This window comes from Pituophis catenifer, unplaced genomic scaffold, assembly GCF_029215685.1.
Source record: "Pituophis catenifer annectens isolate HBS135680 unplaced genomic scaffold, rPitCat1.0.hap2 SCAF_1, whole genome shotgun sequence".
NCBI classification, from domain to species: Eukaryota; Metazoa; Chordata; class Lepidosauria; order Squamata; family Colubridae; genus Pituophis; species Pituophis catenifer.
In genome coordinates, this window is record NW_027256881.1 from 335,652,161 (window position 1) to 335,668,688 (window position 16,528).

Here is a 16,528-nt window from a genome sequence, read left to right on the forward strand (position 1 = left end):
AGCTTTAGGTTTAGAAGGAATTCATGTAAGTTTTTCTTTTGTTAGGGTAGTTTCAGATTGACTGAGTTTATTTAAAATAAGGTGAGCCTGTCAGGCGTTAACTTTCTGGTTGCATGAGGTCTTTGATCTCGAACCACCTAGTAGTAGCTGCTGGCATGTGCAGTACCATGCGGGCAGGAAAGAGTGTGCTATGACTTGGCTGTTAACCTTTGCATGTCTCCAGGAGAGGATTTCCCTTGCATGCATATTTGCACACTGAGAAAGACACTCAGAAATGTGACACTCTAGTCAGCTGTTCGTAAAGCATAAATCAAGTTTGTCGTTTACAACTCCCAGAATTCCTAGGCAACCCTTGGTAACCATCAGTATGGCAATGTGGATTGTGGCGTACTAATAGCCTTCTCCGTGTTACCATGTAGAAGTAAATGTTTGCAGTTCTGGGGCTTCCTTAGCAAGGAATCCAATCTGTTCTTTACTCTAGAATTCCCCCATTGTTTTGAAGATTCCCTTGCCATGTGCAGCTACGGTACAGTGCCCATTTTAAGCCCGCACGCCATCCTAGTGAGGCTGCAGTAATATTGCATATGCTTCTCAGGGCTCTCTTGTCATATGGCTTTCTGTGATAAACATTAATTATTTAACAGACTGGTTGATGTGGAAAGTAGAACATAAAAAATAATCAGTTTTGTTAGCTTTTTTTGTTGCTTATGTTTGAGAAAGGGGCATTCTCGTGAAAGCAGCAGCTTGTCTGGAACAATTGGGAGGAAAAAAACCCCCATCCATCATATTTTTACTTGTTCCTGTTAGTTGACTAAGACAGAAAATCTAATTTTTGACCATTTTGGGAGAGCAAGGAAGATGGCAGGAAACATGTGGGTGTTATAATCAATTATCTTTCCAGTTTTGTTCCCTTTTTCTCTTGAAGCTATCTTGAAAAAAATACTAACTGTCATGGGATGTAAAAGGCCAGTGTTAAATAGCTGTTCCGTTCGTCACCAATGTCACAGTGCTACTGTGTGAGTGTTAATCATTAAAAGTTATTTGGACTGTTGATTTTCACATTTGTGTCCTGGGACTACTGGGGAATATTATTTGCTGATTTTTGGTGAGCAAAATTAGTGCTGAGATACAGGCTTTCTTTAAACAGAACTTGTCAGCCGTGATTGATCTTCCTTTGCAGGACGTTGATGTGAATGGCACGTAAGTAGCTTAAATGCAATTTTGGTTCATGTAGGGTGAGGTGTGATAAAATTGCCCAGGGCCATCCAGGATACGAGAGGATGCTTTTTAAACGTCTCTCATTTAGAAAGAATGTTTAAAACCATGATAGAGGGCTAAATTATGTGGGAAATGTTGCCTTAGAAATGCTGGCCACAACTTTAAATGTTTTTTTTTTTTTTTAAATTCATTGAACCAAATAAATATGAGGCGCTTAATTTTGGGAACGGTGCAAGAATTACAGAACCAAATTCAGTTCTCAGCTCTTTTTTCCTTTTATGGAAAACATTCCTCCCCACCTGTCTGCAGGAATAGTATAGAAGCTTTCCTGTTTTGTTGTTTTGTTTTTAATCTGCTTTAGACAAAATGAGCTGTGCGATTGTCATCGCAGGAGTTAAAAAAAAATAAGTGACTCAGCAAATGGTTGAATGCACCAAGGAATTTTGTTCTAAGTAGAAAGCTACTGTTCCTTATCAGAAAATATTGGACAACAATTCCCATCATCCTAACTAACCTGTGGTCATGAGTTAAGAAAACTACATTCCTAACAGTTCAAAAGAGCAACAGATTCCCATTCCTTCAGGAATCAAGGAAACTAACCCTAACCCTTTAAGAATGTACATCGTCAATTGAGCCAAGGTCTTTCCAATAACAAGGCAAGGTATTAGCCCTTCCTTTTCAGATACAGATAGTCCTCATTTAGCAACTGCTTCATTTAGCAATCATTCACAATTGTGACAGTGATGAAAATGTAACGTTACCAGTCTTTGCTTTTGTGTCCTTTGTACGTCTGTAAAGCGAAGGAAAGCTGAAGCAAGATCATTTAAGTATAGCTGGTTTCATATAGTGACTGCCTCATTAATGATTGAATGGCCAGTCTTAGTTGTGGTCACTAAATGAGGACTACCTGTATTAGTACTAGCAACAAAGGCATGCTGCTTTTGAATGGGGAGGTACTTTTAAAGCTGGGAGAGAGCAAAGATCTGCTTATATTTATATAAGTACTGGAACAAACTTGAGCTGTAAAGCAATAATTTAAAGGTCTCTTCTGCATCTGTTGAATAGGTAGATTAGGCTGCCATTGGATATATGAACTCCATTTAGCCAACTATGATCGATTGGCTTCTCTGTCATACATTAGTTAACTCTGCCACTTTTTTTTTTAAAAAAAATCTGGTTAAGATGTAGGCTTTTTCCACATCAGTAAGCATCCATGCATCCTTATGCTTTAGAATAGCAGTTCCCAAGCTAGAAGCTTTAAGGACAAGTCCAGACTTGTTAAAGGCATCATATTGAATGTTTCTGTATGGAATTGATGCTTCAATGGATTAGATTAGATTACAGATTCTGGCTCTCTCCTGGCAAATAGGTATGCTGGCTAGTAGTTAGAGAGTTTGTTGTGCAAATCAAGAGGGCTGTTAATGAGTGTGTCATGCTATCTCTCCCCCCCACCCCATTTCTTAAATGTATGATCAGTCATGCCAGTCTTAGTGTCCACATGATAGTTCATAAGCAGCAACTGTGATCACAGTCACAAGAAGATCCCACAATAATACTTATTGTGTAGGTAGTAGGTGGATTTGTTTCTGCCTTTGTTTCTGTTTCATTTTAGGTTTAGGGTTGCTACCTACATTTTTTAAACAACAAATGTGGAACAATAACATAAGAAATAAATAAATAAGATAAAGTGGAAGAAATAAAATCTTATCTTGAGTGAACTAGAAGTACAAGGAGGGGGTGTTGATTGGGATTCACGTGTGTGTGAATATATTCTTATAGTGGCAATAGTGGAGAATGTGTATAACTCAAGAGTGAATCGTTTGACTTCGGTACTTTCTGAGCTCGATGTTGAGCATTAATTAATGGTACCTAATCTAGTAATTGTTTAGCTTGTGCAATGGATGGCCTATTATTCATAGAATCATAGAGCTGGAAGGGACCTTGGAGATCATCTACTCCAACCCTCTTGCCCAAGGCAGGAGTTTTACACCATCCCAGACCAATGGTTATCCAAGAGCCTTGGTGGTGCAGCAGACTAAAGTGCTGTTAAGTAGCACTTAGCTGCCAGCTGTCTGCAATTACTGCGAGTTCAAATCTCACCAGGCTCAAGGTTGACTCAGCCTTCCATCCTTTCGAGATAGGTAAAATGAGGACTCGGATTGTGGGGGCAATAAGCTGACTTTGTATAAAAAGAACACCGCTTTGGGGGGGGGGCAAAAGCTCTACTAAGCAGGTATATACAAAAGTATGAAGGCTATTGCTTAATGCATTGTAAGCCGCCCTGAGTCTCCAGAGAAGGGCGGCCTATAAATCAAACCAATAAATAAATAAATATCTTTTCTTGAAAACTTCCAGCAATTAATTAAACATCTGCAAGATTAAAACCAAGTTCAGAGAACATCCCTGGACAATTCTCATAATTCATTAGGAAAGTAGAATAACAATAATAATAATGGTATAAACTTGGTGCATTCAAGATAAATTAGGACTGCAGGTCCCAGGATTCTCAGAGTCTGGGCAACATATTGGCTATAAAATAAGTGGGTAGACAGGAAGTCCTTGACTTACAATAGTTCATTTAGTGATGGTTCAAAGTTACAACGGCACTGAAAAAATTGACTTATGACCATTTTCCCACATAACCATTGCAGAAACCCCATGGTCACATCATCAAAATTCAGACACTTGGCAATTGACTCATATTTATGACGGTTGCAGTGTCCCAGGGTCATGGAAATCACCGTTTGTGACCTTCTGACAAGCAAAGTCAAATTCACTTAACAACCATGTTACTAACTTAATGCAGTGATTCGCTTAACAACTGTGGCGAGAAAGGTAAAAAGGGGCAAAGCTCACTTAACTTTTGCTTAGCAACAGAAAGGTTGGGCTGAATTGTGTCATAAGTCAAGGACTACCTGTACATGCTATATTTGGGGTGGACTGCCGAAAATGAATCTGAATCCCGGTTGGGTATCTCTAAGAAAGGGCCTGTTGAGAATCCACCCATATAGATTGGGAGCTGAATGGTAGATCTTCTCCAAGTTAAACCCCACCCGCCCACCCACCACTCCCTGAAAGTCTCTGTCCTGGAATTAATTTGGCCTTACTGCCCCTTGCATTATGCAAAGAAAATCAAATCGGCATTGTTCCGATGTGCCTTTAGCTCTAATTGATTGTGGGTGCTATCGCAGGGAATTTGAATTGTGTTCGTGTTTTCCTTCTTTGCATTGTATTGCAATTTCTATCTTTTTGCTTGTTAATTTCTATTTTTTTTGTGTGTGTGTGTTTGCTGCTCACTGCCTTGAGTCCAACAGGTTTGGGGCTGGTTGTAAATTCAGGTGTTAGATTGATTCCCTGTGGACATTGGAGTTAATGTTGCTCATGCCACCAAACAGGAATGATAAAGGATGCTACTGGAGATTGGCTAGTACGAAATTGAACAGTTGAATCGATCAGAGTGTTTCACTGTCCCTACAGGGAAAGGTTAGATGATAAGCTATGGATCAACCAAAAAACTGCACCCAGAGCATTAAAGTAGAGTTCAGAACTCCTGTTTCTTTCATTTGTAGACTGGGGGAGAAGGAATATAAATTTCTCCAGTTATGCATGTGGCCTGCAAGAGTCCTTATTGTCTCATTAATCCTTACTATTAATATTTATTAGTATGATTTTATCTGTTATCAGATTATTATTATTTTGGTAGCCGAATGCCCTCTGGCTAGAAGAGCAAGATATAAATCAAATAACACCAAGTAACTGAAAATCTGTAAAAAAAATTCCTTTGGGTAACTTGAGAAAAATCACTTGTTACACTTTTATTTCTTTTTCAGCCTTTAAATATAGAAAAACAGCAACCCCACCTGTGATACCCTCCGTAAAATACAGGTAGTCCTTGCTTACTGAATGCCATGGTACAATGGTGTTAAAAAAAAGCTGATTTGTGACTAGTTGTCACATTTAAGACAGTTGCAGCATTCCATGGACACATGATTGCCATATAGGTGCTTCACAATTGGTGTACCCTGTTTCCCCGAAAATAAGACATCCCCTGATAATAAGCCCAATCGGGCTTTTGAGCGCATGTGCTAAAATAAGCCCTCCCCCTGAAAATAAGCCCTCCCCAAAAATATTTAAACGCAGAGCTGGAAATCAGGTAAAACGGCAAGAGGAGCCTCATCTTGCTCCATGCGCCCCAGAATAATAAGACCTCCCCGAAAATAAGGCCAAGCGCTTATTCTGGGGTTCAAAAAAATATAAGACACGGTCTTATTTTTGGGGAAACATGGTACCTTCAGAACTGGTTTCTGCCAAGCTGAATTTATGGAGCGCACACAAATAAAATCACAAATTGTGGTCACATGACATCTTGCTTAATGATTGTGGTGGTTCACTGAAGTAGGAAGTGATGTCGTATACTTGCTGCAGTAATGTTATTTTCCACTTAACAACGGAGTGGCCTGTCCCAATTATAGTCACTAAGTGAGGACTACCTGTAATAACGGGCTTGAAAACTAAGATAAGCAGATTATTATCAGAGAGACGTTCTCTATAGTGATAGCTGCCTTCCGGTTTCTTCTCACAGGAGATTTGCTAGCTCTATCATAGCTATTTTGAGGTTGCTGGATACTTACTCTAATTTTTCATAAGTCTTAAATACTAGTTCGGTACAAGTAGTCCTCGACTTACAATCATTTGTTCAGTGACCATTTAAAGTTACAACAGCATTGAGAGTGACTTACGACTGCTTTTCACATTGCAGCGTCCCCGTGATCATGTGATCAAAATTCGAACACTTGGCAATTGGGATGTATTTATGACAGTTGCACTGTCCTTTGGGGTCATGCGATCATAATTTCTAACCTTCCCAGCCAGCTTCTGACAAGCCAAGTCAGATTTGCTTAACGACTGCATGATTCACTTAAGAACCATTAAGTGATTTGTTTAAAACTGTGGCAAGGAAGGTCTCAAATGAGGCAACACTCACTTAACAACTGCCTTGCTTAGCAACAGAAATTTTGGGTTCATCAATCCAGGACTACCTATGCCCGTGATGGCAAACCTATGGCACGCGTGCCACGGGTGGCACGCAGAGCCATATCTGTGGGCACATGAGCATTGCCCTTGCTCAGCTCCAGCGCACATGTGTGTGCCGACCAGCTGATTTTCGGGCCTTCCGGGCCCACCGGAAGTCAGGAAATGGGCCGTTTCTGGCCTCCAGGGGGCTTCCAGGGGGTGGGGAAGGCCGGTTTCACCGTCCCCGGGCTCCTAGAAAGCCTCTGGAGCCTGGGGAGGGTGAAAAATGGGCCTATCGAGCCCACGTGCCATCACGTGCCAAAAGGGGGAGCACAGGGGGTGGGGCGCATTGAATTATGGGTGTGGGCACGCGCACGTGCAAACCCCCCCCCCCGCACTCCACCCGCTTTTGGCACGCGACAGCAAAAAGATTAGCCATAGGTCCTATGGCATTTATTTCATGTAGTTTGTTCTGATTTTCAGGACTGTGCTATCGTTTGATTTCTCATTCTCCTGGGCCTTTTACACTGCAATAGGAAAGGGCTCATGGTGGAAACACTGTGTTTGAAGCAGCAGACAAGCAAAATTCTCTGGTTTGGAGCAGGGAGCAAAGTGAATCTAGCATTGCTACTTCTTCCCAAGATTTGCAACCTTGCAGAAGAGCAGGGAGGAAGACGGTGGCCCCTTTTTTTTCCAGAGAAATTGGCAGCACAGTTTGGCAAAACAGATGGCAAAACCAGAGCTTGTTTCTCTGTTCCGCCAGCCTGCAATAGCAAAGCGAACAACATACGGAGTTTTTTGGCTGGTGTGCTGGTCGCAGTAGGCCAAGGATCCTCCTGGGGGATAAAGCTCCTTCCCATCTTGATGGTTGCCTGCAGTTTCTTAGAAAGGCCCTGCTTGCTCCTTCTGTTTCAGCTGCACCTGTGTATTTCAGTGCTATATCTGTCTCTCTATCTGCTGCATAATGCTTGCTGATCAGAACAGCCTAATGGGAACAGACTGTCTGAGTTGAGTGTTCCTGGTAAATTCCATGCCTGCCTCCCACCAGTTTCAATGCAGAGTCTAATGGCATTGACTAATAAATACAGACCAAATGTTGGCTGCAGGGAAAGGTTTCGGCCATTATTTCAGGGAATAATTTTTCCAGCATGGGGGAAACGACTTTCATAGAGCTCCAAGTCATTCTTGTAGTGAATTGTGCTGCTGTCTTGCTTTTTTCAAGGTTATCTTTTTTTCCCCCCCCCGGGAGAGTTTTTATTTATTTACTTACTTTAGATGCTGTGGATATGGGGCCAGGCCTTAAACACGGGTACAGTAAACGCAAGGCCATCCTTGCAACCATATTTAAAAGTGTGACTCGGTGAGCTGGTAGTTGGATTTGGACTAAATATGACATTCCCAATAATTTTGTAAAAGTGATTTATCAGGGATATTTTTCAGTCCAGTCGGCTTACTGGATCAAAAAAAAAAAAAAAAAGTGGATATTCCTAAAAGGATAGGCTCGTGGAACTGTGACATTCTGTTCCCAAATTGAGACACTGGATTCACACTGCCAATATCATGATTGATTGAATAAGGCACAGTTGGCTGGGTTTACCGTGGTGAATCAGAGAGCCGTGGTGGTGCAGTGGTTAGAATGTGGTATTGCAGGCTAACTCTGCTGATTGCCAACAGTTTGATCCTGACCGGCTCAAGGTTGACTCAGCCTTCCATCCTTCTAAGGTCGGTAAAATGAGGACCCAGATTATTGGGGGCAATATGCTGATTCTGTAAACCACTTAGAGAGGGCTGTAAAATACTGTGAAGCGGTATATAAGTAAGTGCTATTGCTATTGCTATTCACCGATTTACAAAGCCATAAGGGGGTGGTTTGGTTTGAGTTAGCATACAGGTAGTCCTCGTCTTATGACCATAATTGAGCCCAGATTTATGTTGTTAAGTGAGCAATTTGTTAAGTGAGTTTTGTCCCATTTTACGAATTTTCTTGCCACATTTGTTAAGTAAATCAGTGCAGTTGTTAAGTTAGTCACACAGTTGTTAAGTGAATTTGGCTTCCCCATTGACTTTGCTTGTCAGAAGGTTGCAAAAGGGGATCACATGGCCCTGGGAAGCTGCGACCATCATAAATATGAATCGATTGTCAAATATCCAAATGTAAGCCATGTGACCATGGGGATGCTGCAGTGGTCATAAGTGTGAAAAAAGTCCCTTTTTTCAGCATTGTTGTAAGCCAAGGACTACCTGTATTATGCAAACAGTTATTGTGATGTATGAATTGTGATCTGTGATTGAGCACAATGTTTAAACCCATCATGTTATGGCATTGTGCAGTATATGAACCCAGTATATGGGTATATTTAGATCCTCAATCCAATACTAAAAGTCAGCTGTTATAAAGGTCTCTTCCAGAGAACTATAGATAGTCCTTGTTCTGCCCCAGCTACAGACCCCAAAGAACGCAGCACACACAAAGTCCGTTCAAACCTTAGTTTACTGAATAAACCAGTCTTTTACAACAACGGCTGTTAATTAATTTCATTAACAGCCACCAAGAATTCAAAGATTAATAACTGAAAGCTTACTATGGTTGGCAGAATGCCCAGAAGCAATTTGCAGGAAGCTGATAAGATAAGCAAGACAAGACACGAAGATATGTGAACTAAGTTGTTCCCTGCAAATTGCCTCAGTCGTTGTCCTTCCTAAATAGGCTAAGGGAGTGGCCAATTAGCCCCAAGATTTACTCTTGAGGAGACCTCCTCCTGAGGAGCCACTCCTGCCTTTTGGCAGCTCTGCGCACGCGTGCATCGAGAAGAGGCTCCTCTTCTTCGTCCTCTTCACTTAAGGGAGCTTCTGGAGGTTCTGAAGGCCCTGGCTGAATCCCCACCTCTGGCACCATATCTTCTCCAGCCTCCTCATTGTCCGACTCAAGTGCCAGCTGCACAGGCTGCTGGCGCAGCACCACACCAGCCTCCTCGCTGTCTGAATCAGCTACTAGCTGCACAGGCCGCGTACGGGCCACAGCAGTCCTTGACTTAAGAACCATTGGTTTGGCGATCATTCAAGTGGCATTTTAAAAAGTGACTTACAACCAGTCTTTGCATTTACGACTGCTATGGCATCTAAAATGTATTTATGATGGTTGCAATGTCTCTGGGTGATGCGATCACTGTTTGTGACTTTCCCAGCCAGCTTCTGACAAGCAAAGTCAATGGGGGAGGCTGAATTTGCTTAAGAATTTGCGCATGATTCACTTAACCGCAGTGATTTGCTTAACAACAAGGTGCCAAAAAGGGTTGTATAATCGGGCACAACACACTTAACAGCCATTTTGCTTAGCCACAGAAATGCTGGTCCCAGTTGTGGCTGTTAAATTGGGGACTACCTGTAATGGTAGCATTCTGCCTTGATACAACATGATGGTTTAGAACAGGGGTCTGCAACCTTAAATACTCAAAGAGCCATTTGGACCCGTTTCCCACAGAAAAGAAAACACCGGGAGCCACAAAACCTGGGTGGGCGTGGCCAACTCAATGTCACTCACTTCCACCAGTCACATGACCCCCTAGCCATGCCTACCCAGCCGGTCATTAGGGCAGAAAATCAGTTGTTAAAAAACACCAGGAACCACAAAATCCTTATGACATCTCTCTCTCTCCCCTCCCTCCCTCTCCCATCCACTCTCCCTCTCTCTCTGTATCTCTCTATGTCTCTCTCTCTCCCCCTCTCTCTGTATCTCTCTGTCTCTGCCCTGGCCACTTCTCCATCCCCCACCGTCGCCCTTACCTTCTCAGGCCAGGTGAGGAGTGATTGGGAGGGGATGGTAAGGGGCGGGGCCAGCCAGTGGTGGGATCACCTGACAGGGAGCCACAGCAGAGGGTCCAAAGAGCCGCATGTGGCTCCGGAGCCACAGGTTGCTGACCCCTGATTTAGAATATCTAGGTTATCTTTCTGGTCCCAAACTCTGAGTTAAAATTACACTGTGGCCTGGTGCTTGTAAACAACTTATTGATCATTCTAAACACTAAAGTTGGACCTCCATTTTGTTGGGGTGTAGATATTGTCCATACCATATGGCCTCAACTTCTATGAAAGTGGCGGTGATAACATTGCTTGAATCAAACTTTAGTGTTCACTCTTTTTTCACATCCATGTGCTTAAAATAGATTCCTTATGAATAAAGCGAAATCTAGGACCTCAAATTCTTGATCATCTGCAGTTTTACTTGTATAACAGAAGCTGAGATTATAAATTGAAGTCCTGTTTGTGCAGTGGGCACAGAATCGCCTAAGGAGTTGAGGTTATAAATCAGTTTGCAAATACAACATTTATCTGTGTTAGGAAAACCCAACAGAAAATTAATAGCATCCTTTGTTATAAGGCAGGTGAGGAATTGCTGTTATTTCAGATGTTAACAGGATAATAGAGTTAACAGGGTCTCCTGCTCAAGCAGGAGACCCTGGCCTATATCATTTTTGGACTGCAGTTATTGAACTGTGATTATAACCAATCCCGGACAGATGAGGGATTCTTGAGGATATTCACATGCCATATATTCAGCATAAAGCATAAAAATGCAACTGCACAGACAGTTCTTAGGGCTTCTAGAGTGACCTATGTTATTCCATGGTTAGGGGTTGATTGATATCCACTGTTTTTTTATAACTCACCTGTGAATGGTGTTTTTATGGTTTTTATATACTGTATTCTGCTTTTATATTGTTTTATTTATTGTAAGTGCCCCCCCCCAATTGTGCTTGAGATGGACATCTGTATAAATTGAAATTTAATAAATTAATAAGAACTGCCAGTGGTTCGCCCCTTCTTATTTAAGGAAGTTATTGAAGGCTTTTAGAATAGTTTCGGTAGATTTTGGTCTTTAACTTACAAGCAGCTTTGGATATGAATGTTCGTATGCTTTGAATATGCATGTTTGCATGCAGATATACACACATGTCAGGGGTGGGTTCTACTTACCTCTACTACCAGTTTGCAATGGGCCACATGCTGAAGCATGCGCAGAAGTGTTCTGATGACGTTGGGGTCGGTGGGTGGAGCCTCCCACCGGTTTTACTACCGGTTCTATAGAATCGGTACGAACCGGGGGCAACCTACCACTGACACATGTGTATATATCTGTCTGAAAAAGTTAATTTTATTTTTTGAAGCTTTGTGTTTTCTTTAACTTTGTGTCAGCATTATAATGTATCAGTGGCTTTTATCTGCTTTATATCTTTCTTTTGCTAATTATTAATTGCAGCTTAACATTTTTTATTTTGCTTCTTTTTCTGTTCTTTTACTAAGTTCTTCATTAGCTCAGCAAAATTAGTGATTGGGTAAATTGAAAAACAAATAAACAGAGGTGATTTTGGTGAGGGCAGAATTCCCTTACTCTATAACAGGGGTCTCCAACTGCTGGTCCGTGGACTGGCACTGGTCCGTGGCATGCCAGAAACTGGGCCACGCAAACAAGTGAAGCTCCATCCATGGGATGCAGGCAGCATATGAGACCACACCCCTTCCGGACTGCAGAAAAACCTCTTTCCATGGAACCGGTCCCTGGTGCCCAAAAGATTGGGGGCCACTGCTCTATACGATGATATTGCTAGAAAAGAAAAGGCTCTTAACTCTCCAGGAAATTAATGAGTTCCCTCAAAAGGATAAGCTTACTGCATTTACCATTCTTAAATCACATCGGTCTTACACGAAATAGCTAATAATTTGACAGTAATACTCATTAATATTTCGGCTTCTTTTTCTTCCTATTTTGCTCTTCAGATGTAATACTTTTGTGAATATAAATCTCCTGATATACAGGTAGTAGTCTTTGACATATAACCGAGGGGTGAAATTCAAAAGATTCTAACAGGTTCTGGAGAACCGGTAGCGGAAATTTTAGAGTAATTCGGAGAACCAATAGTGGAAATTTTGAGTAGTTCGAAGAACTGGCAAATGCCACCTCTGGCTGGCCCCAGAGGGGTGGAAATAGAGATTTTGCAATATCCTCCCACCAGGAGTGGGGAGGGAATGAGGATTTTGCAGCATCCTTTCCCTGCCATGCCCACCAAGCCACACCATGCCCACCAAGCCACGCCCACAGAACCGGCAGGGAAAAATTTTGGATTTCACCCCTGATATGACCATAATGGAGCCATTATGGTCACAAGTTGGAATGAATGTAAAACAGGTCAGTCACATGACCAAACCAATTTTACAACTTTTTTTTTTTTTGTCCCCAGTAGTGGATAAGAAAACACGGGCACACAATACAAAGCTATGCAAAGGCCCACTTTGCACAGAAATTCTTTGAACAGGGAGTCATAAGTCTAGAAGGAGCTCCAGATGGTGCACGGGTACATCTGGGTACATCTGGGGCAACCCCATCCAGTACTAAAAATGGTATAGTCCTAGAACCAGAAGGCCCCAATCCCAAATCCGCTCGATCTTGCCAGGGTTCACTGAAGTCTGTCCTTTCCCATCCAGACCCCCACAGCCTCCAGGCACTGGGATGAGACAGCTGTGACATCACTTAATTTACCAGGAGCAGCAATGTTTATTTTGGCTTAATGGAGATATTGTAAACCAGTAGTTCAACTCAGCATGATGTACCAACCCATCCTTTTCTTTTAATTTTTTTTTTCTTTCTAAAAATAGATAAAACTTCCTCTTCTCAAAAGGCCTGGTTAGACTATCTCCAGCTGATCTGAAGCTATCATAGCAAGAAATAGCACACAGGTAGTCCTCAACTTATGACTGGTCACTTAGCGACCGTTTGAACTTACAACACACCCGGAAAAGGGGATTTTATGACCCAGATCTGAAGTTCTGGCTGTCGCGGGCCCCCCATCTCTCCCTGCAGTCATATTACCGGATTTTGGGCACTTGGAAACGTGGCTGCATTTATGTCTGTTTGCAGTGCCCTGCAGTCACATGACTCTGGCTTTATGGTGGTTTAGCTGAAAACCAAGGCTTCTGGGTTTTGGCAAAACTGCATCATATTTTTCAGTCCAGTCGGCTTACTGGATCAAAAAAGTGGATATTCCTAAAAAGGATAGGCTCTTGGGACTGTGACATTCTGTTCCCAAATTGAGACAGTGGATTCACACTGCCAATATCATGATTGATTGAGTAAGGCACAGTTGGCTGGGTTCACTGTGGTGAACCAGAGAGCCATGGTGGTGTAGTGGTTAGAATGTGGTATTGCAGGCTCACTCTGCCGATTGCCAACAGTTTGATCCTGATCAGCTTAAAGTTGACTCAGCCTTCTAAGATCGGTAAAATGAGACTTGTTGGAGGCAACCCCCTGCTCAAGCTGGAGACCCTATATCCGTGATGGCGAACCTATGGCACGCGTGCCCAAGGTGGCACGCAGAGCCATCTTTCCGGGCACGTGAGATGTTGCCCAATTTATCTGCAGCTGCACATGCGCTCGCACCCCAGCTGGTATTCAGGCCTCCAGTGCGCATGTACACAATTCAGTAATCCAGCTGGTCTTTGGAGCTCTCCTGTGTGTGTTTGCACATGTGCGTGAGAGTACTTGTGCGCAGTGCGCGCATTCGTAGACAGCATTCACATGCATGCGTTGCACGTATGAAAACCGTGCGCATGTGCAGATGGTGTGATTGCACACACAGCGCATGGGGAGCTGCGCGAAAGCCACACACGCGCAGATGATGTGGTTACGTACGCAGCGCATGGGGGGCACGTGCACAAGCCGTGTGCGTGTGCGATTGGTGCATTTGCGCGTGCAGTACACGGGGAGGAAGACGAGAGCTGATAGCGCATGCGTGGGCAAAGCGCGTACCTGTTTGGCAGTGAGTAAAAGGTTTGCCACCACTGCCCTATATCATTACTGAATTACAGTTAGATGTGGGACTCTTGAGGATATTCACATATCATATATTCAGCATAAAGCATAAAAATGTAACTGCATAGAGAGTTTTTAGGGTTTCTAGAGTGGCCTATGTTATACCATGGTGAGGGTTGATTGATATCTACTGTTCTTTTATAACTCACCTGTGGATGGTGTTATATGTTTTTATGGTTTTTTTATACTGTATTCTGCTTTTATATTGTTCTACTTCTTGTACGCAACCCCCCCCCATGTGCTTGAGGTGGACATCTGTATAAATTGAAATCATACATTAATAAGAACTGCCAGGGTTCACAACCCAGTACCGGGCTGCAGCCCATTCGGAACCAGGCCCAGGGGTGGGTTCTAAATTTTTTACTACCAGTTCTGTGGGCGTGATTTATTTTGTGGATGTGGCTTGATGGTCATGTGACAATTCTTTAGGATTTAGCAGAGGTACTGGTCTACCAGGCTTTTAACTGCTTGCAGAGCTGTACCGGTCTACTCATTTGTTTTTGGAGGCACCAGTCTACTCTTTGTTTTTGGAGGCACTGGTCTACCCATTTATTTTTGCAGGCACTGGTCTACTCATTTGTTTTTGGAGGCACCGGTCTACCACCACACTGCCTTTTAACACTGATCAGCTGTAGGGCGGCCCTTTGAAGCCCCACGGCAAGAGTTTAAACAGTTTTTTTCCCTCTAGGCGATCAGCTGGGACTCAGGAGGCAGCAATAGATTGGGGGTGGGGCCAAATAAAAGGTAAGAATAATGCAGCAGGGGCGGGGGGGCAGAACCGGTTGGGTGACATCATATCGTCACCACTACCGGCTCGGCGGAACCGGGCGGAACCGAGAGGAGCCCACCACTGACCAGGCCATAGAAGTGGTGGGCGTGTGCGAGTGTGCACATGCAAAGCTACATTTGTGAAAGTGCCATGCGTGCATGCACACACGAAGCCATCTCCTCCCCCCCCTCACACCCACCACCACCACCACCACTGTTGCCTCCACTGGTCCGCTGAGCCAGAAAGGTTAGAGATCTCTGCCATAGAGTACAACAGGTTTGCTCAATGACCATGGTGTTGGTTTTATGATCATCGTGTTTGCTTAATGCAGGAAATAAAGTTGCAAAGCCACATGGCCAACCTGTTTTATGACCGTTATAACTTATGACAGTTATGGGAACAACTTGATTACAATAGTAACTCAAGGACTTGCGCCTGTATTGGTGCCATGGCAAAGTGAGAGTAGTTATCTCCAAGTGAGGAGATAAAACTCGGCTAAATGGAACACTACCAACTCTTGATTTGCTGGTGAGTAGCCTTAACTTTGGTTATTGTTGTCTTAGTAGTAGTAAAGTAGTAGTAGTCTTAGTAAAATGGGTAGTGGGGCCCCTAATGGATGATGTTGGTCATTCCATGGCATGCAACAGTTGAGGATTGAGGTAGGAGTTGTAGCAAAGGTAAGCCAATGATGAAGAAATTTGTCTCCTCACTTTGCCTGCTCCCAAGCTCAGAGACTCATCTTTATTAGATTTATATGCTACTAAGTTGATGTCAGTGGCTAAGACACTGAGCTTATCGATCGAAAGGTCGGCAGTTCAGCAGTTCGAAACCCTAGTGCCGCGTAACGGGGTGAGCTCCCGTTACTTGTCCCAGCTTCTGCCAACCTAGCAGTTCGAAAGCACGTAAAAAATCCAAGTAGTAAAATAGGGACCACCTTTGGTGGGAAGGTAACAGCATTCCATGCGCCTTTGGCGTTTAGTCATGCCGGCCACATGACCACGGAGATATCTTCGGACAGCGCTGGCTCTTCGGCTTTGAAACAGAGATGAGCATCCCCCCCTAGAGTCGGGAATGACTAGCACATATGTGCGAGGGGAACCTTTACCTTTAAAGCTATCCTCAATGTCTTTATCTTTTCTGACCAAATTTATTATGGCTGCCCAACTCACAAAAATGATCTCTTCGGCTTAAAAACGGAGATGAGCACTGCTCCCTAGAGTCGGGAACGACTAGCACATATGTGCAAGGGGAACCTTTACCTTTACCTTAAATTGATGTACCTTTTGTGGGGTCTGTCATAACTTTGAATGGTCACTAAGCGACTGGTCATAAGACAAGGACTAGATTTATAAAGTTTTGTATATATTTTTGAGAATTGTATGCCAGAGTGGCCTATCATGAGTGCAAATTTAAAAAATAAAATAAAAATGTAGATGAATAACGGTTACAGCCATTATTAACATTAATAGCAAACATCACAAATGATCATCAGCTGTCAAGCTCTCTGGACCAATTGTTTCATGGACTGTGGTGTCCGTCCGCCATTAAAAGGAAAGCTATTTCATGAAGTTGGTGCCATGATGGAGAAACGTGATCTGATTTCAACCCCTGTGGAAGATTCTGTTTAACATGTGATGCAGGTTTGCTAATTGGCCTTAAAGATG

The 16,528-nt window shown here is 43.1% G+C and overlaps 1 protein-coding gene across 4 annotated transcripts in view; it reads left to right on the top strand.

Annotated features, from left to right (window-relative positions):
• The window catches only part of CSNK1G2 (casein kinase 1 gamma 2), a 103,040-nt gene that overhangs the window by 2,722 nt on the left and 83,790 nt on the right, over positions 1–16,528 (top strand). The window contains exon 3 of one of the 4 annotated variants that reach the window (XM_070943880.1): positions 1,148–1,200. The exons of the other annotated variants lie outside the window; for them this stretch is intronic. The gene's annotated coding sequence lies outside the window, so the exon portion shown is untranslated. The remainder of the gene's footprint in view (positions 1–1,147; positions 1,201–16,528) is intronic. 4 annotated transcript variants of the gene reach the window in all.